The sequence below is a fragment of the Anomaloglossus baeobatrachus genome, chromosome 6 (genome assembly GCF_048569485.1).
Source record: "Anomaloglossus baeobatrachus isolate aAnoBae1 chromosome 6, aAnoBae1.hap1, whole genome shotgun sequence".
Lineage (NCBI taxonomy): Eukaryota > Metazoa > Chordata > Amphibia > Anura > Aromobatidae > Anomaloglossus > Anomaloglossus baeobatrachus.
This window is the reverse complement of record NC_134358.1, coordinates 37527368-37550430: the sequence shown is the minus strand read 5'-3', so window position 1 is coordinate 37550430 and position 23063 is coordinate 37527368. Positions and strand designations below refer to the sequence as shown.

Genomic DNA, 23063 nt, shown 5'->3' with positions numbered 1-23063 from the left:
AGGGCTTTAACTTCATCCCGTATTTGGCAAGGGACGCAAACACCTCGGCCAGGTGCTCCAGATGGGCTTCATACGTCTGGGAGTAAACAATCACATCGTCCAAGTACAGCAGGCCGGTTTCAAAGTTTAGGTGTCCCAGACAGCACTCCATCAGCCGTTGGAAGGTTCCTGGGGCATTGCACAGCCCAAACGGCATACTATTAAATTCGCAGAGTCCCATCGGGGTGGTGAAGGCGGTTTTCTCCCGGTCTTCCGGGGCCACGGCTACTTGCCAGTACCCACTGGTGAGGTCAAGGGTGGAGAAGTAGTTTGCAGTTCGCAGTGCGGCCAACGATTCTTCAATACGGGGTAGCGGGTAGGCATCTTTATGGGTTATCTGATTAATCTTCCGGTAGTCCACACACATCCGCATGGTACCATCCTTCTTCTTGACCAGTACCAACGGAGCGGCCCAGGGACTACAGCTGTCCCGAATAACCCCTGCCTCCTTCATATTCCGCAACATATCTTTGGCACACTGGTAATGTGCTGGGGGAATAGGCCTATACCTCTCTTTGATAGGGGGGTGTTCACCAGTGGGGATGTGATGTTGGACCCCTTTGATCTGCCCAAAGTCTAGTGGGTGTTTACTGAAAACCTGTTCATACTCCTGCACCACCCTGTATACCCCTGCTTTGTGATGTGTAGGGGTGTCATCCGTGCCCACATGTAGCTGTTGGTGCCACTCTTTTACCTCCCCCTGCGGCGGGGAAGTGCCGGTAGTAGGTGGGGAGACCGAGGGACTGGTTCCGTGGATGGTATGGGGGTCTAGGGTGAGTAGTTTGGCAATGGTAGCATACCGGGGAAGCCTGACTTCTTCCTCCCCACAATTCAGCACTCTCACGGGCACCCTCCCCTTTTTCACGTCTACCACCCCTCAGGTGGCCACTAAGGTGGGCCAGTGCTCGGAGGGCATGGGCTCCATCATGGCAGGGTAGTCACGCCCCTGAGGCCCTACTGCTGCCCTACACCAAATCATCATCTCACTTCTAGGGGGCACAAGCAACGGCGCCACATCCATCACTCTCACTCCACCAATCTCTCCTCCTGTTGAATTTACATGCTGGCGGTACATCAAGGCTCGAATCTCACGCTGCACAGCCCTCTGTCGGCTCCCCGCCGCCGTGGCGGCCAGCTGCTGCAGTAGGGCCAACACATCACCCATACAGTGCTCCATCACATTGGTTCCTAGCACTATCTTCGGGTTATGATCACTGGGCTCATTCATGATCACAATCATACCCTGGTGTTGCAGTTCAGCTTGCCCCACTGTCATGGCCACCTGTTTATACCCCACTTGAGTCAGTGGGAGTCCATTAGCAGCAATCAGCGTTATACTAGTATCTGGGGGTGCCAGCTCGTCCGTCCCCCAATACCGCTGGTACAATGTATATGGTATGGTGGTTACCTGGGATCCAGTGTCCAAGAGAGCCATCACCGGTATGCCGTCCACAACCACGGGAATGATGGGTCGAGCCCCGATATACCGATCCCGCCAGTCCGAGGGGCCACGAGGTTCTACTCCTGAGGATTGGCCCGGGGCCCCAGGGGTTGCTCGTTTAACGGGCACTCTCGAAAGTAATGCCCAGGCTTACGGCACTTGTAGCAGGTTGGAGGCCTGCTCCGCGGTTGGTTAGCACTTCTCCGCTGCATCCAGGGGACATCTTCAGGGCTGTCAGCAAGCTGTATCGGTGCTGAAGGCTGAGGGTTGGTCAACGGTTGCAGTGCGGCAAGGATCTTGGCGAGGTCTCCGTCCATGCGACGGACCTGGGCTGCCAGCTCCTCCATAGTACTGCTTGGGGCGGTGGATGTGGAAGAGGTTGGTAGAGCAGGGGCCACCACCACAGGAGCCGTCTCGATGGGCCACGGGGCTGGCTCCATGGCCTCGGAGGCCGGGGGCTGTAGTGCTTTAATGGCCCGCTCCTTTAACACGGCAAAGTCCACATCAGGGTGTTCCAGGGCCCACAGCCGGAGTTGTTTACGATCCTCAGGGGACCTCATCCCCTGCGCAAATTGCTCTGTTAACATCTTGTTGCTATCCGCCTCATTAATAGGATTCACCCGCTTTAGCGTGCGGAGGGCGGATTGCAACCGTAAAGCATAGTCTCGAATGCTATCCACAGCCCGTTGTCGGCACTGGTAGAACTGCATCCTCAGCTCAGCTTCAGTCCGGGTCTCAAAGGCAGTCTGTAGCTTCTCAAAGATGGTGGCTACAGAGAGCCGGTCCCCCTCGGCCCAGGTCTCCGCCTCCTGCTCCGCCGCACCGGTTAGCTGGCCCAGCACTATCGCTGCACGTTGCTTATCGGTCAAGGGGTACAGCTCCAGCAACGGGCCAAGCTTCTTCCGGAAGGCCTGTAAGGCATCCGGTTTCCCGTCATACTGCGGCAGCCAGGCAGCTTCGGGCGCATAGGGCAAGGAGAACGGCATGACCTGAGCGAGTGCGGGGACCGCGGCACCTCCCGCCACTGCGGCCGGGACCTGAGCAGTCCCATTCCCATCCGCGGGTGCCACTGCGGCTGCGACCGCCGCTCCTCCAGCGGCTCCGTCGGGCGCAGACATCTTGCTTCCGTCCCCCTTAGCTTTTTTTCGGCTACTCCCCTCTCGGGGCGGAGTTCTGGCCTTCGCGCCTCGGCTGCTCGAGAAGACGCTCGAGCGGGAACTTTTCGCGCCAAAGATGGCGGCTTCTGAAATTTTTCTGCCGGATATCTCCGGCGGTCACAAGGCGCACCTCTACCAAACGGCAGAGCGGTAAGATCCTGATCACAGCGCCAAGTTGTCGCGGGCGGGGAGGAGGGTGTCAGCACACTACGCTCACCCCCTTCTGCTCGGGTCCGGCGGCCGCTGCTCAGTGGTGGCTCGAGCTGTAGGCCGGATCCCGGGGGTTCTCGAGCGGCACTCCTCGCCCGTGAGTGAAAAGGGGTTGGTGTTGTGGGGAAATAAAGTCTATTGTCCGTGACGCCACCCACGGTTGTGGTGATTGAGTGTACACCACCGCTGCTCTATATGGGGATCCCGGGGATGGTGAGGCGGAGCAGCCAGTTGTTGTGTTGTCCCTCCGTGGGTAGGGGTTGGTGATCCCCGGGGCCCGGTGAGGTGCAGGGGCGCAGGGGCAGCGCTGTGCCTTGCGGCACTGAGGTACTCACTCAGCCAGTAAACACGACACAGTTCTCGGTAAACAAACGGCTGGTTGGACGGGTCCCTCGGACGGTTCACGGTGCTGCGGTTCCCTGCAGTTAGCGGTGACGGTCTCTTCCCTGCACCTTTGAAATGTTTGTTTGGTAGCGATGGATTCCCACCGGTTACCCGCTCCCCGACTTCAATCTGGGCCGGAGGAGCTCCACACTTTGCCCGCAGGCGCCGGCCCTGGGAAACTGGTGCCTTGGCGGTGGCGGTGTTTCCCCGTTGTGGTTGGACCTTTGCCGTCAATCAGGACTTGCTTGGTGGGAGACAGACGTCCCCTTCACTAACGGATTTGGCAATTTACGGCGACTCCAAGCCTTGCCGGGATCCGAAAGGCCCCTGCCCTGGTGCTGACTGCCCTTTGTATACTGCTCCAGACCCCTGGGCACACAGCCTCCGTGGTCCTTCTAGCAACCTCCAGACAGTCCCACTGCAGACCTTCACCACCGTCTGCTGACCTTGCTGACTCCGTCTGGGCACACAGCCACAGACCAACTTCAGGCTTTCTGTCACTTCCACTGATGTTTCACTTCACTCTAGCTCCCTCCTGAGCTACACTCTGTTCACTAGCTCCTCACTTAAGCTCCCCCTGAGCTAATCTGCACTCGAGCCCTGCCTGGGCTAATCTTCTCCTTCCACTTCCTCCTCCAAACTCTATCTGTCTGGTTCTTCCTGCCTCCAGGGCTGTGAACTCCTAGGTGGGCGGACACCAACCGCCTGGCTCCACCCCCTGGTGTGGACACCAGCCCCTGGAGGAAGGCAACAAGGATTTGTAGGTTAGCTGGTGTACCTGCAGGGAATGTGGGGTGCGTGTGGTGTTGTGACCTGTGACCCCTGGCTTGCCCAGGGCGTCACAAGCTGAACTCAAAGATCTAAGACTTTAGACACAAAAGGCCTTTTTCTCTTAAACATTTTTCACAAATTTGTCTAAATCTGTGTTAGTGGGCAAATTTCCTCTGCCGAGATAATAATCCATTCACCTCACAGGTGTGATATATCAAGATGCTGATTGGACAGCATGATTGTGCAGGTGTGCCTTAGGGCGGCTTTGCACGTTGCAACATCGCACGTGCGATGACGGTGTGGTCAAATCGAAAGTGATACACATCCGGTGTCACTTTCGACATCGTAGTGTGTAAATCCTAGATGATACGATTAACGAGCGCAAAAGCGTCGTTATCATATCATCGGTGTAGGCTCCGACTTTTTCAAAATTACGCTGCCGCGACAGGTACAATGTTGTTCCTCGTTCCTGCGGCAGCACACATCGCTGTGTGTGAAACCGCAGGAGCGAGGAACATCACCTTACCTGCCGCCGGCGGCTATACGGAAGGAAAGAGGTGGGTGGGATGTTTACATCCTGCTCATCTCCGCCCCTCCGCTTTGATTGGCCGCCTGCCGTGTGACGTCGCTCTGACATTGTACGACCCGCCCCCTTAGGAAGGAGGCGGGTCGCCGGCCAGAGCGACGTCGCAGGACAGGTGAGTGCATGTGAAGCTGGCGTAGCGATAATGTTCGCTACGCCAGGAATCACAAGATATCGCTGCTGCGATGGGGGTGGGGACTATCGCGTGCGACATCGCAGCATCGGCTTGCGATGTCAAAACGTGCAAAGCCCGCCTTAGGCTGGCCACAATAATAGTCAACCTTAAAATGTGCAGTTTTATCATGTAATACAATGCCACAAATGTCACAGGTTTATTCATGCACCTCACAGGTGTGTCTGATTAGCACACTGCGCAATGCCACAGATGTTGCAAGTTTTGAGGTGTTTTATTGGTTCCCACTCACTTTGCACAACAGTATCTTAATCACTTCCATAGGTTTTTGTATATGCTGTGGTATTGCAAATATACTATATGGGCACTCCATATAGCTGAGTGGTGGTAACACATGCGCACTACTTTCATAGACCCTTAGAAGTGATTAGAGTGGTGGTAACACATACGCAGTACCAGTTTAATCGAAACTTAGAAGTGATCTGAGTGGTGGTAACACATGCGCAGTACCACTTCCACCGATTCTTAGAAGTGATCTGAGTGGTGGTAACGCATGCTCAGTACCACTTTCATCGATATTTAGAAGTGCTCTTGTGACGCCCTGGACTAGCCAGGTAGTCACAGACATAACACCATACACACCCCCTTCCCTAGACAGTCACAACAGTCAAACAAAAACCCTTGTTGCCTCCCTCCAGAGTCTGATGTCCACACCAGGTGGGGCGGAGCCAGGCGGTTGTCCCCACCCACCGAGGAGTTCACAGGTCTGGAGGCGGGAAAACAGACAGATTAGTTTTGGAGGTGAAAGTGAGGAGACAGAAACTGTCGGTGTCTGGGTAGGGGCCCAGACACAAACAGCAAGGTTGGCAGAAGGTGGTGGCTGTCTGCAGGAGTTAGTGAATCTCTGCAGAGCCATAGGACCGGGGCCGGGCGTTGGCCCGCCGCTACCGAACCGGGGAGCGGAGTGAAGCTAAGCACACAGGCAGGGCCATCGGACCGCGACCAGGCTTGGAGCCGCCGACAATAGTCAAATCCGAGTGTGACAGGAACACCAAGGGTTTCCCAACAACCAAGACCCGACAGAAGGCAACAGTCCACACCGTGAGGATATACAGCCACCGCTACAGGCTAGAGATTCAAGGGCCAGCGCCAAAACGGGCAAAACGGGCTCTTACGGCACCTATACGCCGGGGAGCGGACTACCGGTGGGTAACCACAGGAGTCAGAACATTCTAACAGGTGCAGGGAAAGAGCCACCATCAGCCGTCTGGGGAGAGCACAACACTGCAGCCGGCTGCGGGACCCGTCCATCCAGCCGTTTGGTTTACCAGAGACTCTGTCATTGACTGTCTGAGTGAGTACACCAGTGCCGTCCGGCACCGCGCCGCGCTGCCCCTGCAACCCTGCAACCTCCAACCATCCAGGCTCCCCGTATCACCACCGAGCCCCGGGATCACCAACCTTTACCCACGGAGGGGACAACATCCTAGCTGCTCCCTACCATCCTTCCCGGGATCCCCGTCACCAGCAGCGGTGGTGCTAATTATCACCATGACCCGTGGGTGGTGTCACAAACTATCTCCCCAAACAAACCACCCCCTTTTCACTCGTGGACGAGGAGCACTGCTCGAGTCCCCGGGTCCGGTCCACCGCTCGAGCCACCGAGCAACAGCAGAAGCCCCAGACCCGAGCGTGGCGAGCGCGTCCCCTCCGCCCGCGACACTCTGAGTGGTGGTAACGCATGCACACTACTTTCATAGACCCTTAGAAGTGATCTGAGTGGTGGTAACGCATGCACACTACTTTCATAGACCCTTAGAAGTGATCTGAGTGGTGGTAACGCATGCACACTACTTTCATAGACCCTTAGAAGTGATTTGAGTTGTGATAACACATGCACACTACTTTCATAGACCCTTAGCAGTGATTTGAGTTGTGATAACACATGCACAGTACCACTTAAGGCCGGTTTACTCACAGCGACATCACTAAAGCGATGTCGTTGGGGTCACGGAATTCGTGATGCACATCTGGCCGCTTTAGCGATGTCGTTGAGTGTGACACCTATGAGCGATCGGAAATGGTCGCAAAATCGCTAATCGCTGACATGCTCACCTATTCCCAATTATCGTTGCTGCTGCAGGTACGATGTTGTTCGTCGTTCCTGTGGCAGCACACATCGCTATGTGTGACACCGCAGGAACGAGGAACCTCACCTTACCTGCGGCCGCCGGCAATGAGGAAGGAAGGAGGTGGGTGGGATGTTCGTCCCGCTCATCTCCGCCCCTCCGCTTCAATTGGGCGCCCGCTTAGTGACATCGCTGTGACGCCGAACGAACCGCCCCCTTAGAAAGGAGGCGGTTCGCCGGTCACAAAGATGTCACTAGACAGGTAAGTACGTGTGACGGGTCTGAGCGATGTTGTGCGCCACGGGCAGCGATTTGCCCATGACGCACAACCGATGGGGCGGGTACGCACGCTAGCGATATCGATAGCGATATCGCAGCGTGTAAAGCGGCCTTTAGATCCACAAAAGTGAATAACGCGCTATCATGCATGCGCAGTATTTCATCAAAAGACCCAAAAGTGAACAGAGTAGTGGTCACGCATGCGCAGCTCCACTTCTTTAAACCCATAGAAGGGAACAGAAGGCTGGTCAAGCATACGCATTAGCACTTCCATAGACCCTTAAAGGTAAGTAAAGCAGGAGTCGAGCATGCACACTACCACTCAGTTCACATAAGGGCACACCGGACCTCCTTTCTTGGGATCAGTGAAGGTCCGACTACTAGAATCATACAATTATTGCTGGGGAAAACCTTTAAAGAACAGATATACATAAATTAGTCACATTTTGTAGCCTCGACCAATTCAACAAGGATGACGAGACTAAAGAGAATGGACCAAAGGCACCATTGTGTGGGTCGGTTCCATTGAAAACTATTAGGTCTCTATGTATAGTTTTCAACCTGCCACAAAGACATAAAATCTGATTTGCTGTCATATTTTTGCGCCGTGTTTATACCCTCTTTATCCATTTTGTCTAATAACCACTTAGCTCGTCCTTACATTGCAGTATTCATAGGATGCACGTCCAGCAGAACCGAAACGGAAATGCTGCACTTCTCACTCACTACTGAACTTAGCTAAAGCTGCACTTTTATTTATTGCCTATACATTATTAATCACCTTTACTAGAATGCAAATTATAATCTATATATAAAGGCTGCCATTAACTGAAGAGGAAATTCCTAGTTGTCCCATATTTCTGGCTTTAGTTCTACAACTGCATTAGCGAGGTGAAACAAACAGGAAATTATTGTAATTTGCAATTGCATATGGGCCCTGGAGCTTAGGGGGCTCAAACGGACCCTTTAGCCAATATGAAAAGACCATTACTATTAAAGGCATGCAATCGCTAGTTATGGTGTAAAAGCCGATGTTGTCCTGATTCCGGCGTTGCTTTAATTTTCTTCCTGCTCCTCTCTGATCATGAGATATGGTCCCTTCTTCTCTGTATATAAATCTAGTCACTTAAGACCAAGGAGGCGTAATCCGAAGAAAGAAGGAAGTTGAGGACGACTCCCACGTGGATATAAAGTTTAGATATGTACACAATGAAGTAAGTGGGAGCTGTGATGCAGTCACTACTTACGGGCAGAATGGACAGAAAAATAGTCAGGAAAGCCAGGATCTGGTAACGGGAGGCGACATATGATTATAAGGAGTAAACAGAGGTGTAGTCAGGTCAATATTCGAGGGTCAGAAATCCAGGAGAGAAAGTAATAGGTTCAAGGAGAAAACAGAGACGTGGTCAGGTAACGGTCCGAAGTCAATAGGCAGGATGTCACGACTGGGACAGGGAGCTGGTAGAGAGTAGTCAAATAACAATTTGGGGTTAGAACACAAAGATCAGAACACTAGCAGAGGCAACAGCACAACAGCAGAACCAGAAAATACAACTGGCAGAGTTCTGGGCGAGCATACTCAGTAAGACGCCTGAGCAATTACCAATAAGGAGGAACACCTGAGTAATAGGCACCAACATGGAATCCTGTGCTGTCAAACAAGCTGTTAGCTCAGTAACTCAGGAAGGTGCAGCAGAGCATCTCCAAAGGCAAGATGCTCTGCACAAAGGAATCCAGTAACTGTCAAGAATATAATTCAGGAAAACGCAGCAGAGCATCTTCTAGTCTGCAAGATACTCTGCACAGAGAAATCATGATAGGAGCCATATCCCAGGAACGATGAAAGACAGGAAAAAAAGGAAAACAAATCTGGATTCAGAACAGAGGCTAAAACTTACATACTGTGTTCCTGTTCCTCCTGAAAAATGTGCTAGGGCTTATTTATGGAGTAGGGCTTATTTTTCGGGAAACATGAATTTGGGGTAAGTTTACCCCACTAAAAAGGCAGACACCCCCCAGGATAATCATACTTACCAGAACCCGGACATCTGCGTCACTCCCAGGTCCTCTTGCGTTCCTCGTCAGGACCTCTTGCAATCCTAGCAGGTCCTTGTGTGCTCCACAGCGATCCTCCCCTGCTTCTCACCGCACCCCCGCATACATAACTGATCGCGATAACATCACACACATAAACATTTGGTGATACCGTACTGCTTCCAGACGGCAGGGGGACCTGGGACGTTGTTGAATGCCAGGACCTGTGGTGGAACACATCGAGGACCTGCGGTGGAACGCATGAATACCTAAGGTCCTGCAATGCCCTGCAGGCGAGGCAAGAGACATGGCTATATCAGAAGAACTGTTCTACATTTCTAAATGGAGGTATTTGCTAATATTATTATTATTATTATTATTTCTGTCTGTGTCCGCCAGTGGGTTTTCCCAAGCTGATTTGTTCGGAAAGCTACACTATAAAACCGCCAACGACTACTTATCACCAATTGTTCTAAAAATGTAACAAGAGTTCTGAGTTCTTCATTGATTCACAATTGATAACAGATATCTCTGACTTTACATGGGACTGCTGATAAATCTAGGACACCACGCTAGGCCTTATTCACACGTCGGTGTTTGTCGTCTTGTCAGCCCTGGAACATCTGCAGATCAGCAGTGATTCCACCTCTGCACAGTTGCAGGCGTGTAATAGAGAGGCGGTGAGTACAGCTAATGATCTCCTGTACGTCCTAATTACAGTTTGGAAAGTTTCCAGATACAGAAGAATCAATCTCCTCCTGGATCCTCTTAAAACATGGTCACTAGGGGTCCCCGACATGCTGGATACCACAATGTAAAGCAATTTGATAGACAATCGCCTCCTTTAGGGACATAATCCCAGGAGTGGTCTCTCCTGGATATACCCCGAGAGGGTTGAGGTCTGAAGAAACATTCACATCTCCGCCATATGTTTACATTTCTCAAATTATCCACCAAATGATTTGTTAACGCGAATTCCAAAGAGCAGAATAAGAAGCTACAAACTCCCCCTCCCCCAGTTCTACACCAGGATACCCTGCAAGAGAACGCGAGAGGTTAAACTCTACAACTAAATAATTATATACAACACAACGTACGTATAATGAAGCCTAAATGTATTTATGTAAATGAAGGAATATAACTACTATAATACCGCCCATATACACAAGAATATAACTACTATAATACTGCCCCTATGTACAAGAATATAACTACTATAATACTGCCCCTATGTACAAGAATAAACTACTATAATACTGCCCCTATGTACAAGAATATAACTACTATAATACTGCTCCTATGTACAAGAATATAATTACTATAATACTGCCCCTATGTACAAGAATATAACTACTATAATACTGCCCCATGTACAAGAATATAACTACTATAATACTGCCCCTATGTACAAGAATATAACTACTATAATACTGCCCCTATCTACAAAAATATAACTACTATAATACTGCCCCATGTACAAGAATATAACTACTATAATACTGCCCCTATGTACAAGAATATAACTACTATAATACTGCCCCTATGTACAAGAATATAACTACTATAATACTGTCCCTATGTGCAAGAATATAACTACTATAATACTGCCCCTATGTACAAAAATATAACTACTATAATACTGCCCCATGTACAAGAATATAACTACTATAATACTGCCCCTATGTACAAGAATATAACTACTATAATACTGCCCCTATGTACAAGAATAAACTACTATAATACTGCCCCTATGTATAAGAATATAACTACTATAATACTGCCCCCTATATACAAGAATATAACTACTATAATACTGCCCCTATGTATAAGAATTTAACTACTATAATACTGCCCCCTACATACAAGAATATAACTACTATAATACTGCCCCTATGTACAAGAATATAACTACTATAATACTGCTCCTATGTACACGAATATAATTACTATAATACTGCCCCTTATGTATAAGAATATAACTACTATAATACTGCCCCTATGTACAAGAATATAACTACTATAATACTGCCCCTATGTACAAGAATATAACTACTATAATACTGCCCCCTATGTACAAGAATATAACTACTATAATACTACCCCTATGTACAAGAATATAACTACTATAATACTGTCCCTATGTACAAGAATATAACTGCTATAATACTGCCCCTATGTACAATAATATAACTACTATAATACTGCCCCTATGTACAAGAATATATCTACTATAATACTGCCCCTATGTACAATAATATAACTACTATAATACTGCCCCATGTACAAGAATATAACTACTATAACACTGCCCCTATGTACAAGAATATAACTGCTATAATACTGCCCCTATGTACAAGAATATAACTACTATAATACTGTTCCTATATACAAGAATATAACTACTATAATACTGCCTCTATGTACAAGAATATAACTACTATAATACTGCCCCTATGTACAATAATATAACTACTATAATACTGCTCTTATATACAAGAATATAACTACTATAATACTGCTCCTATGTACAAGAATATAACTACTATAATTCTGCCTCCTATGTACAAGAATATAACTACTATAATACTGCCCCTATGTACAAGAATATAACTACTATAATACTGCCCCTATGTACAAGAATATAACTACTATAATACTGCCCGTATGTACAAGAATATAACTACTATAATACTGCCCCTATGTACAAGAATATAACTACTATAATACTGTACAAGAATATAACTATACCATGTAATCGTGGAATTTGTGTAGTCAGCACTCCCTCTATATAATTGATAATTAGTACAAAAATAGATCACTAAGTACTGGGGTCATTTTCTGGTAATAGATGTGTGTTGTAAATCACTGCTCATCCGCAGATCTACCATTACCGGCTTTTAGTACACAAGTAGTCCTAGACCTTTCATCTGGAGTCTTCACCAGCGGATAATTGCCTCTCCATTGTGTCCTGCACCATGGGATCCCCATGTGACCGCACTGTATATAGACATGGCTCCTCCTGATGTCAGGAGATCAATAGTGAGGACATCAGCTGTTTACCATATGAAATAATTAGAAAACATATTACTAGGCAGCTCCAGCTGTATAGACATTACTTCTTAATGCCGCACCATTTTAAAATCTCTGGTTGCTGCCAGCAAATGAAAATATTCTTACCCAGTTGGCCCATAGTGGAATCTGGCATTTAGTTGCTGGTCGCATCCACCCCAACATTTGTTTTCCCTTCCATGTGAGAGGTTTTCCAACTTTTGTGACATACGGTATTTGTTTTCTTAAATGTAATTGGGGTTAAAAAAAAAATATTTTTGCAATTGGGGTTTATTAAACATTTTGCGCCTTTTGCCTTTTATAACCTCTGTCTATTGCTGGCTGCAAAATAAGTTAACTGGGAATCCATCAGTTGGCTCATTATGCTTTTGCTTGTAGCATTTTAGAGCACACGCTCCCTCTACACCATCACCTCCAGAGCAGAAAGCTGGTCTGAACTGTCAATCAATCAGGAGCACATGCTCCCTCTACACCACCACCTCCAGAGCAGAAAGCTGGTCTGAACTGTCAATCAGGAGCACATGCTCCCTCTACACCACCACCTCCAGAGCAGAAAGCTGGTCTGAACTGTCAATCAGGAGCACATGCTCCCTCTACACCACCACCTCCAGAGCAGAAAGCTGGTCTGAACTGTCAATCAGGAGCACATGCTCCCTCTACACCACCACCTCCAGAGCAGAAAGCTGGTCTGAACTGTCAATCAATCAGGAGCACATGCTCCCTCTACACCACCACCTCCAGAGCAGAAAGCTGGTCTGAACTGTCAATCAGGAGCACATGCTCCCTCTACACCACCACCTCCAGAGCAGAAAGCTGGTCTGAACTGTCAATCAGGAGCACATGCTCCCTCTACACCACCACCTCCAGAGCAGAAAGCTGGTCTGAACTGTCAATCAGGAGCACATGCTCCCTCTACACCACCACCTCCAGAGCAGAAAGCTGGTCTGAACTGTCAATCAATCAGGAGCACATGCTCCCTCTACACCACCACCTCCAGAGCAGAAAGCTGGTCTGAACTGTCAATCAATCAGGAGCACATGCTCCCTCTACACCACCACCTCCAGAGCAGAAAGCTGGTCTGAACTGTCAATCAGGAGTACATGCTCCCTCTACACCACCACCTCCAGAGCAGAAAGCTGGTCTGAACTGTCAATCAATCAGGAGCACATGCTCCCTCTACACCACCACCTCCAGAGCAGAAAGCTGGTCTGAACTGTCAATCAGGAGCACACGCTCCCTCTACACCACCAGCTCCAGTGAGCAGAAAGATGGTCTGAACTGTCAATCAGGAGCACATGCTCCCTCTACACCACCACCTCCAGAGCAGAAAGCTGGTCTGAACTGTCAATCAATCAGGAGCACATGCTCCCTCTACACCACCACCTCCAGAGCAAAAAGCTGGTCTGAACTGTCAATCAGGAGCACACGCTCCCTCTACACTACCAGCTCCAGTGAGCAGAAAGCTGGTCTGAACTGTCAATCAGGAGCACACGCTCCCTCTACACTACCAGCTCCAGTGAGCAGAAAGCTGGTGTGAACTGTCAATCAATCAGGAGGATAGCTCCCTCTACACCACCACCTCCAGGGAGCATAAAACTGGTCTGAACTGTCAATCAATCAGGAGGATAGCTCCCTCTACACCACCACCTCCAGGGAGCAGAAAGCTGGTCTGAGCTGTCAATCAGGAGCACACGCTCCCCTTATACCACCAGCTCCGGCGAGCAGAAAGCTGGTCTGAGCTGTCAATCAGGAGCACACGCGCCCTCTACACCACCACCTCCAGTGAGCAGAAAGCTGGTCTGAACTGTCAATCAGTAGCACACGCTCCCTCTACACCACCACCTCCAGTGAGCAGAAAGATGGTCTGAACTGTCAATCAATCAGGAGCACACGCTCCCTCTACACCACCACCTCCAGAGCAGAAAGATGGTCTGAACGGTCAATCAGGAGGATACGCTCCCTCTACACCACCACCTCCAGAGCAGAAAGATGGTCTGAATGGTCAATCAATCAGGAGGATACGCTCCCTCTACACCACCACCTCCAGCGAGCAGAAAGCTGGTCTGAGCTGTCAATCAATCAGGAGCACACGCTCCCCTACACCACCACCTCCAGGGAGCAGAAAGCTGATCTGAACTATCAATCAATCAGGAGCACACGCTCCCTCTACACCACCACCTCCACGGAGCAGAAAACTGGTCTGAACCATCAATCAGGAGCACACGCTCCCCTTACACCACCAGCTCCAGGGAGCAGAAAGCTGGTCTGAACTGTCAATCAATCAAGAGCACACACTCCCCCTACACTACCACCTCCTGGGACCAGAAAGCTGGTCTGAACTGTCAATCAGGAGCACACGCTCCCTCTACACCACCACCTCCAGTGAGCAGAAAGATGGTCTGAACTGTCAATCAGGAGCACACGCTCCCTCTACACCACCACCTCCAGTGAGCAGAAAGCTGGTCTGAACTGTCAATTAATCAGGAGGATACGCTCCCTCTATACCACCACCTCCAGGGAGCATAAAACTGGTCTGAACTGTCAATCAATCAGGAGGATACGCTCCCTCTATACCACCACCTCCAGGGAGCATAAAACTGGTCTGAACTGTCAATCAATCAGGAGGATAGCTCCCTCTACACCACAACCTCCAGGGAGCAGAAAGCTGGTCTGAGCTGTCAATCAGGAGCACACGCTCCCCTTATACCACCAGCTCCGGCGAGCAGAAAGCTGGTCTGAGCTGTCAATCAGGAGCACACGCGCCCTCTACACCACCACCTCCAGTGAGCAGAAAGCTGGTCTGAACTGTCAATCAGTAGCACACGCTCCCTCTACACCACCACCTCCAGTGAGCAGAAAGATGGTCTGAACTGTCAATCAATCAGGAGCACACGCTCCCTCTACACCACCACCTCCAGAGCAGAAAGATGGTCTGAACGGTCAATCAGGAGGATACGCTCCCTCTACACCACCACCTCCAGAGCAGAAAGATGGTCTGAACGGTCAATCAATCAGGAGGATACGCTCCCTCTACACCACCACCTCCAGCGAGCAGAAAGCTGGTCTGAGCTGTCAATCAATCAGGAGCACACGCTCCCCTATACCACCACCTCCAGGGAGCAGAAAGCTGATCTGAACTATCAATCAATCAGGAGCACACGCTCCCTCTACACCACCACCTCCACGGAGCAGAAAACTGGTCTGAACCATCAATCAGGAGCACACGCTCCCCTTACACCACCAGCTCCAGGGAGCAGAAAGCTGGTCTGAACTGTCAATCAATCAAGAGCACACACTCCCCCTACACTACCACCTCCTGGGACCAGAAAGCTGGTCTGAGCTGTCAATCAATCAAGAGCACACGCTCCCTCTATACCACCACATCCAGTGAGAAGAAAGCTGTCAATCAGGAGCACACGCTCCCCCTACATCTCCAGTGAGCAGAAAGCTGTTCTGAATTGTCATTCAATCAGGAGCACACACTCCCCGTACAGCATCACCGCCAGAAAGCAGAAAGCTGGTCTGAACTGTCAATCAATCAGGACCACAAGTTTCCCCTCCACCATCACCTGCAGCCAACAGAAAGCTGGTCTGAACTGTCAATCAAGAGCACACACTCCCCCTACACCACCTCCTCCAGCAAGCAGAAAGCTAGTCTGAAATGTCAAACAATCAGAACCACACACTCCCCTTACCCACAAACTCCAGCAAGCAAAAAGCTGGTCTGAACTTCAAATCAATCAGGAGCACACGCTCCCCCTACCCAACTCCTCCAGCGAGCAGAAAGCTGGTCTGAACTGTCAATCAGGAAAACATGCTCCCCTACACCACCACCTCCAGCGAGCAGAAAGCTGGTCTGAACTGTCAATAATCAGGACCACATGCTCCCCCTACCCAACATCTCCAGGGGGCAGAACGCTGGTTTGATCTGTCAATAAATCAGGAGTACACACTCCCCCTACACCACCTCCTAAAGTGAGCAGAAAGCTGGTGCGACCTGTCAATCAATCAGGAGCACACAATCCCCTACACCACCACCTTCAGCGAGCAGAAGGCTGGGAGGTTGGGAAGCGATGATACAACCCCTTTATTGGGCACTGATTGACACTGTATTGTTTGATGATATCATGTACACATGTATTGTGCAGCACTTGAGTTTTGGGAACTTTATGGTGGCGGTATAATCTATAGTATAATGCACTACATGGCGCTATTTTTGAAATCTACATAGCAATTATTAGGCACTGCATGTGACTGTTATTTGGGATGTATATGGTGGTACTATTTAGAGACAAACTTTTGGAAAACTATCACACTTATTATTGGGCACTGAATGGCACTGTGATTTCAACTATAATGCAGCCACTGGTATGGTATATAAATTAGAAGGTCCTGAAATACAGCAATAATACCTAAAATATAACTTTTATTAGTTCCTCTAAAAATAGGGAAGGATCACCTTGCCTATGCATAAAAAATCAACTCAGGGATTTAATCGATTGCTAAAAATCCTCCAATGTACTGGGAGGGACCAGCAAACCCTGTGAAAATGCAAAAACACCTCAATAACAGTTGGTGCTGGCAGATATATGTATATATTCAACCGAGATGATCAAGATTTTTTCACACAACTGCTCACTCAAACCCTGTTCACAAAAACGGCAGTGGTGTTAATCACATCCAATAGTATCCTCCAGTTCCTAATAGGAGAAAGGTTTTATAGTGACCATATTATTATTATTATTATTATTATTATTATGTTATTATTGTGACCAAACGTATATGGGTAATATGGTCACTATAAAAACTTTCTCCTATTAGGAACTGGAGGATACTATTGGATGTGATTAACACCACTGCCGTTTTTGTGAACAGGGTTTGAGTGAGCAGTTGTGTGAAAAAATCTTGATCATCTCGGTTGAATATATCCATATATCTGCCAGCACCAACTGTTATTGAGGTGTTTTTGCATTTTCACAGGGTTTGCTGGTCCCTCCCAGTACATTGGAGGATTTTTAGCAATCGATTAAATCCCTGAGTTGATTTTTTATGCATAGGCAAGGTGATCCTTCCCTATTTTTAGAGGAACTAATAAAAGTTATATTTTAGGTATTATTGCTGTATTTCAGCACTGTGATTTCAACTCTTTAAGGATCTGCAAAATGTAGAACTGGAGTTTTGGCAACTATATAATAGTGGTAGAAAATACAGTATATAAAACTATATGGCCTTGTTCTATAACACTTCTCACTGGGCACTAAATGGAAATGGGAACAGTATAATATTCAAATGTGAACTGTATAGCACTATAATTATACTATAACTATGTGGCGGTGGTTTAGTATATGACACGGTTTGGGACACTATGTGCCACTTTATATTGTGTACTGAACAGCACTGGTATCATTGGGTATTGAATGACATTACTATTATGATATAATTTGAATTTGCACTGTGTAGGAACCACTTTGGTCACTTGATGACAGTATAGTATGTGGAGCTGTGCATGATATGGCCATATGATATATTAGATAGATAGAGGGATAGCTAAATAGATAGATAGATAGATGGATAGATGGATAGATAGATAGATAGATAGATAGATAGATAGATAGATAGATAGATAGATAGAGGGATAGATAGATAATAGAGGGATAGATAGATAGAGGGATAGATAGATAATAGAGGGATAGATAGATAGAGGGATAGATAGATAGAGGGATAGATAGATAGATAGATAGATAGAGGGATAGATAGATAGATAGATAGATAGAGGGATAGATAGATAGATAGATAGATAGATAGAGGGATAGATAGATAATAGAGGGATAGATAGAGGGATAGATAGATAGAGGGATAGATAGATAGATAGATAGATAGAGGGATAGATAGATAGATAGATAGATAGATAGATAGATAGATAGATAGATAGATAGAGGGATAGATAGAGGGATAGATAGATAGAGGGATAGATAGATAGAGGGATAGATAGATAATGGATAGATAGATAGATAGATAGATAGAGGGATAGATAGAGGGATAGATAGATAATGGATAGATAGATAATGGATAGATGGATGGATAGATAGATAGATAGATAAATAGAGGGATAGATAGATAGATAGATAGATAGAGGGATAGATAGATAGATAAATAGATGGATAGATAGATAAATAGAGGGATAGATAGATAGATAGATAGATAGATAGATAGATAGATAGATAGATAGATAGATAGATAAGGGGATAGATAAATAAATAGATAGATAGAAGGGTAGTTAGATAGAGGGATAGATAGATAGATAGATAATAGAGGGATAGATAGATAGAGGGATAGATAGATAGATAGATAGATAGATAATAGAGGGATAGATAGATAGAGGGATAGATAGATAGATAGATAGATAGAGGGATAGATAGATAGATAGATAGAGGGATAGATAGATAGAGGGATAGATAGATAGATAGATAGATAGAGGGATAGATAGATAGATAGATAGATAGATAGATAGATAGATGCATAGATAAAGGGATAGATAAATAGATAGATAATGGATAGATAGATGGATGGATGGATAGATAGAGGGATAGATAGATAGATAGATAGATAGATAGATAAATAGATGGATGGATAGATAGATAAATAGAGGGATAGATAGGTAGATAGATAGAGGGATAGATAGATAGATAGATAGATAGATAAATAGATAGATAGATAGATAGAGGGATAGATAGATAGAGGGATAGATAGATAATGGATAGATAGATGATGGATAGATAGATAGAGGGATAGATAGAGGGATAGATAGATAATGGATAGATAGATGATGGATAGATAGATAAATAGATGGGTATATAGATAGATAGAGGGATATATAGATAGCGACATGGATAGATAGCAAAAACTGTAACTCTTTTGAGCTGAGATTTCAGGATACTACAGAGTTGTGTTTGTCAGATGTAGCAGAGCTGAGTTTGCAGCAGACCTCAATTTCACGGATATTTACACATTGTGTAGGTTTTACATGGGTGACTAGTATCACCGCACACTCTGATGAATAAATGCAGATTTTGAGTTTTATTTGCAAAGTAGACATTCACATTGACATGAGATAGGTGCAGGAACAATTGCGACAAAATAAATATAGGTTTTACATAGGACTGCAGCTAACACCATTGAGGTATCATAAGTCAGGGAACCATTGCAATATTAGCTTTCAGAATTATCGCAGTTTATGGGAGAAACATAAAAATCGCATGCACTTCAGATAGGAAAAGATCCAACATTGCTGAATTTTAGGCACCCCCAAAACACCCTACCCCTTTAAATGCCATGCAACTGTGTTTCTCAGATGCAGCAGAGCTGAAAATGTGTCATTTCAAATTAATATCACAGGTTGTGGTGGTTTACAGAAAAAACCTGCCCCAATTCACAAAAAGTGCAAATTCAGCTCTGCTACATGTATTTGTCTCACTTTTAGCAAAGCACGCCTAGCCGGAGCAGAACTTACCAGGATATCCTCAGATCGATTTTCCATTCCAAGTCTGTCCCCCAGAATCAAACCCATTATTCCATGATACAAAAGTGCAAAAAAACCCCAAAAAAAAAACCCAACGAGGACGTCCGAGGATGTGTAATCCAAATATCACGTATAGAGACGTATAGATCCTGAGAAGTCCTAGCACGTATGGAGCGCATCCATCCACTGTCCTCTCCTGCCTGCTCACACTTCAGCTGGAGGAGAACAGGAAGGAAAAGCTACCATGTGAGAGAGCGAGAGCCTGGAAAGCCCTAGGGGGCAAAAGATGGATTTCAGGAAATCTATACAGTTCAACAGGAAATCTCAAATCTGAAGACTGAGCGCACATTCCAGAGGCAGGAGAGAGATACCGGACCGAGGAAAGGCCCCCACATGTGTCCTGCAGAGCCCAGACTGTGGAGGAAGAGGAGGAGAGGCCTGGAAGCCCCTCCAGAAAAAAACCTCAAGGCTTCATTCACACACGGCGGAAAAATCTGCTGCAGAAATGTTCAATATTTCCTAAAAAAAAATCTGCAACTTATACATGGAGGAAAAGTCCAAGCGTTATATTTTTTTAATACTTTCCACAGATTTTGGAATTTGTAAGCGTTCAGTAGTCATCCGTTAGAACGGATCCGCTGGGAAACTGATCCGTTTTTTTTAACATGGGAGTCTATGGACAACGGATCCGTTAACAGATTGCTATTTAGTCATCCGTTGTACTTGCATTTGTAACTGATCCGTTACAAATAGATGATGAATAGCAATCCGTTAACAAATCCACTGTCTATAGACTCCACATGATAGGTGCAATATGCATCCATTGCCAGGAGCAGTTCTGGGTGCATATTGCTATTCCCTGCCTAACTGTCCCTGTATCTAGTAGCATAGATAAAGCGATCTTTAGAAAATGTGTTTCTAAAGATCCTTTATGATATGCTAATGAGCGCAGGGACTAGTCGCATGGGCGTTAGTTCCCTTGGCTAGTCAGCCCCCTTAGCATGTAAACACGCCCCTGTGGGCATGCTAACATGCTAATGAATGCGCATCGTCAGAGGATGATCGTGCTCGCTGCTCTCTGCATCCACCACGCCCGACTCCTGGATTTCATCTCAGTGCGCATGATCCCGGACTTCCAGTCATGCGCACTACACAATTTTGAAGCCAGGATGTTTGACTAAAAGCCGGGATCATGCGCACTGAGCCGAATTCCAGAAGTCGGGTGCGGTGGCAGCAGAGAGCTGTGAGCACAACCATCCTCTTACAATGCGCATTCATTAGCATGTTAGTACTAAAGGCCACGTCTCACTAAGCAACATCGCTGCTGAGCCACGACTTTTGTGACGCAACAGCGATGTTGCTAGCGATGTCGCTGTGTGTGACATCCAGCAACTGGCCCCTGCTGTGAGGTCGCCGGTTGTTGCTGAATGTCCTGGACCATTTTTTGGACGTTGCTCTCCCGCTGTGAAGCGCACATCGCTGTGTGTGACAGCGAGACAGCAACAACTAAATGTGCAGGGAGCCGGCTTCTGCCGACGCTGGTAATCAAGATAAACATCGGGTAACCAAGAAGCCCTTTCCTTGGTTACCCGATATTTACCTTTGTTACCAGCGTCCACCGCTCTCACGCTGCCAGTGCCGGCTCCCTGCTCCCTGCACACGTAGCTGGAGTACACAGCGGGTAATTAACCCGATGTGTATGTGGCGCCCTGGACTAGCCAGGTCATCACAGGGACTACAACACAACACCCCCCACCCCGAGATAGGCACATCAGCCAGACACAAATCCTTGTTGCCTCCCTCCAGGGGCTGATGTCCACACCAGGTGGGGTGGAGCCAGGCGGTTGGCCCCACCCACTGAGGAGTTCACAGTCCTGGAGGCGGGAAAAGGAAGGCAGTTGAGTTGGAGTTGAGTTAGGGAACTGGTAGGAGAAGAGCAAAACTGACCGTGTCCGGGTACGTGGCCCGGGCACCAAGAGCAAGGTTGGCAGATGGTGGTGGCCGTCTGCAGGAGAGGCAGATCAACGTGGAACCATAGGACCAGGGACAAGCGGTGGCCCGCCGGTACCAAACCGGGGAGCGAAGTGAAGCCAGCACAAACCGGCAGGGCCTGCGGACCCCGACCAGGCTTGGAGTCGCCGTTAAACAGGTCAAATCCGTTAGTGACCGGAACCCCAGGGGTTTCCTAGCAGCCAAGACCCGATTGAAGGCAACCGTCCAAACAGCAAAAGGGAAATACAGCTACCGCCACAGCTAGAGTTCCCAGGGCCAGAGCCTGCGGGCAAAAGGGCTCCTCCGGCACATATCCACGCTGGGGAGCGGGTTACTGGTGGGAAGCCATCGGGACCGAACATACACAAAAGGTGCAGGGAAAGGCAGCCACCACCAACCGTCCGGGAGAAGCCACAGCAGCCGGCTGCGGGACCCGTCCATCCAGCCGTTTGTTTTACCAGAGACTGTGCATCCATTTGTGGCTGAGTGAGTACTACCATGCCGACTGGCACCGCGCTGCGCAGTCCAAGCGACCCTGCACCTTGCCAGCCCTGCTTCCCCGTCACCTCAACCGGGACCACCAACCCCCTACCCACGGAGGGGGAAAACATCTCAGCTGCTCCCTAACAACGCTCCCGGGATCCCCGTCACCAGCAGCAGTGGTGCCCACCTTCACCACAAACCGTGGGTGGCGTCACGGACCAAATCCCCAAACCAAACCACCCCTTTCACTCACGGGCGAGGAGCGTCGCTCGAGTCCCCGGATCCGGCCCACCGCTCGAGCCACCGAGCAGCAGCAGCAGCGCCAGACCCGAGCACCAGCGAGAGCGCAGCAGCGACGGCTCCCTCCCCGCCCGCGACATGTTCTCTGGCTAGGAGTGCAGGTAACAGGGAGCCGGCACTGGCAGCGTGAGAGCGGCGGACGCTGGTAACGAAGGTAAATATCGGGTAACCAAGGGAAGGGCTTTCCTTGGTTACCCGATATTTACCTTAGTTACGTCGCTGCTGGCTGGGGGCTGGTCACTGGTCGCTGGTGAGATCTGCCTGTTTGACAGTTCACCAGCGACCATGTAGCGACGCACCAGCGATCCCTGCCAGGTCAGGAGACTGGTGGGATCGCTGGAGCGTCGCTTAGTGTGACGGTACCTTAACATACTAAGGGGGCCAACTAGCCTTCAATTTTGAATAAATCCCCAACAGTGTCACCAGAAAAGCCCCCCCCCACACCATCACACCTCCTCCTCCATGCTTCACGGTGGGAACCAGCCATATAGAGTCCATCCGTTCACCTTTTCTACAAAGACACGGTGGTTGGATCTCAAA

The 23063-nt window shown here is 48.2% G+C and overlaps 1 protein-coding gene across 2 annotated transcripts in view; it reads right to left on the bottom strand.

Moving 5' to 3' along the window:
• Nucleotides 1-19779, bottom strand: part of ASAP1 (ArfGAP with SH3 domain, ankyrin repeat and PH domain 1) — a 409622-nt gene extending 389843 nt beyond the window's left edge. For both annotated transcript variants that reach the window (XM_075352860.1, XM_075352862.1), the window contains exon 1: nt 19740-19779. The gene's annotated coding sequence lies outside the window, so the exon portion shown is untranslated. The remainder of the gene's footprint in view (nt 1-19739) is intronic.
• Between the last annotated feature and the right edge of the window lie 3284 nt (nt 19780-23063).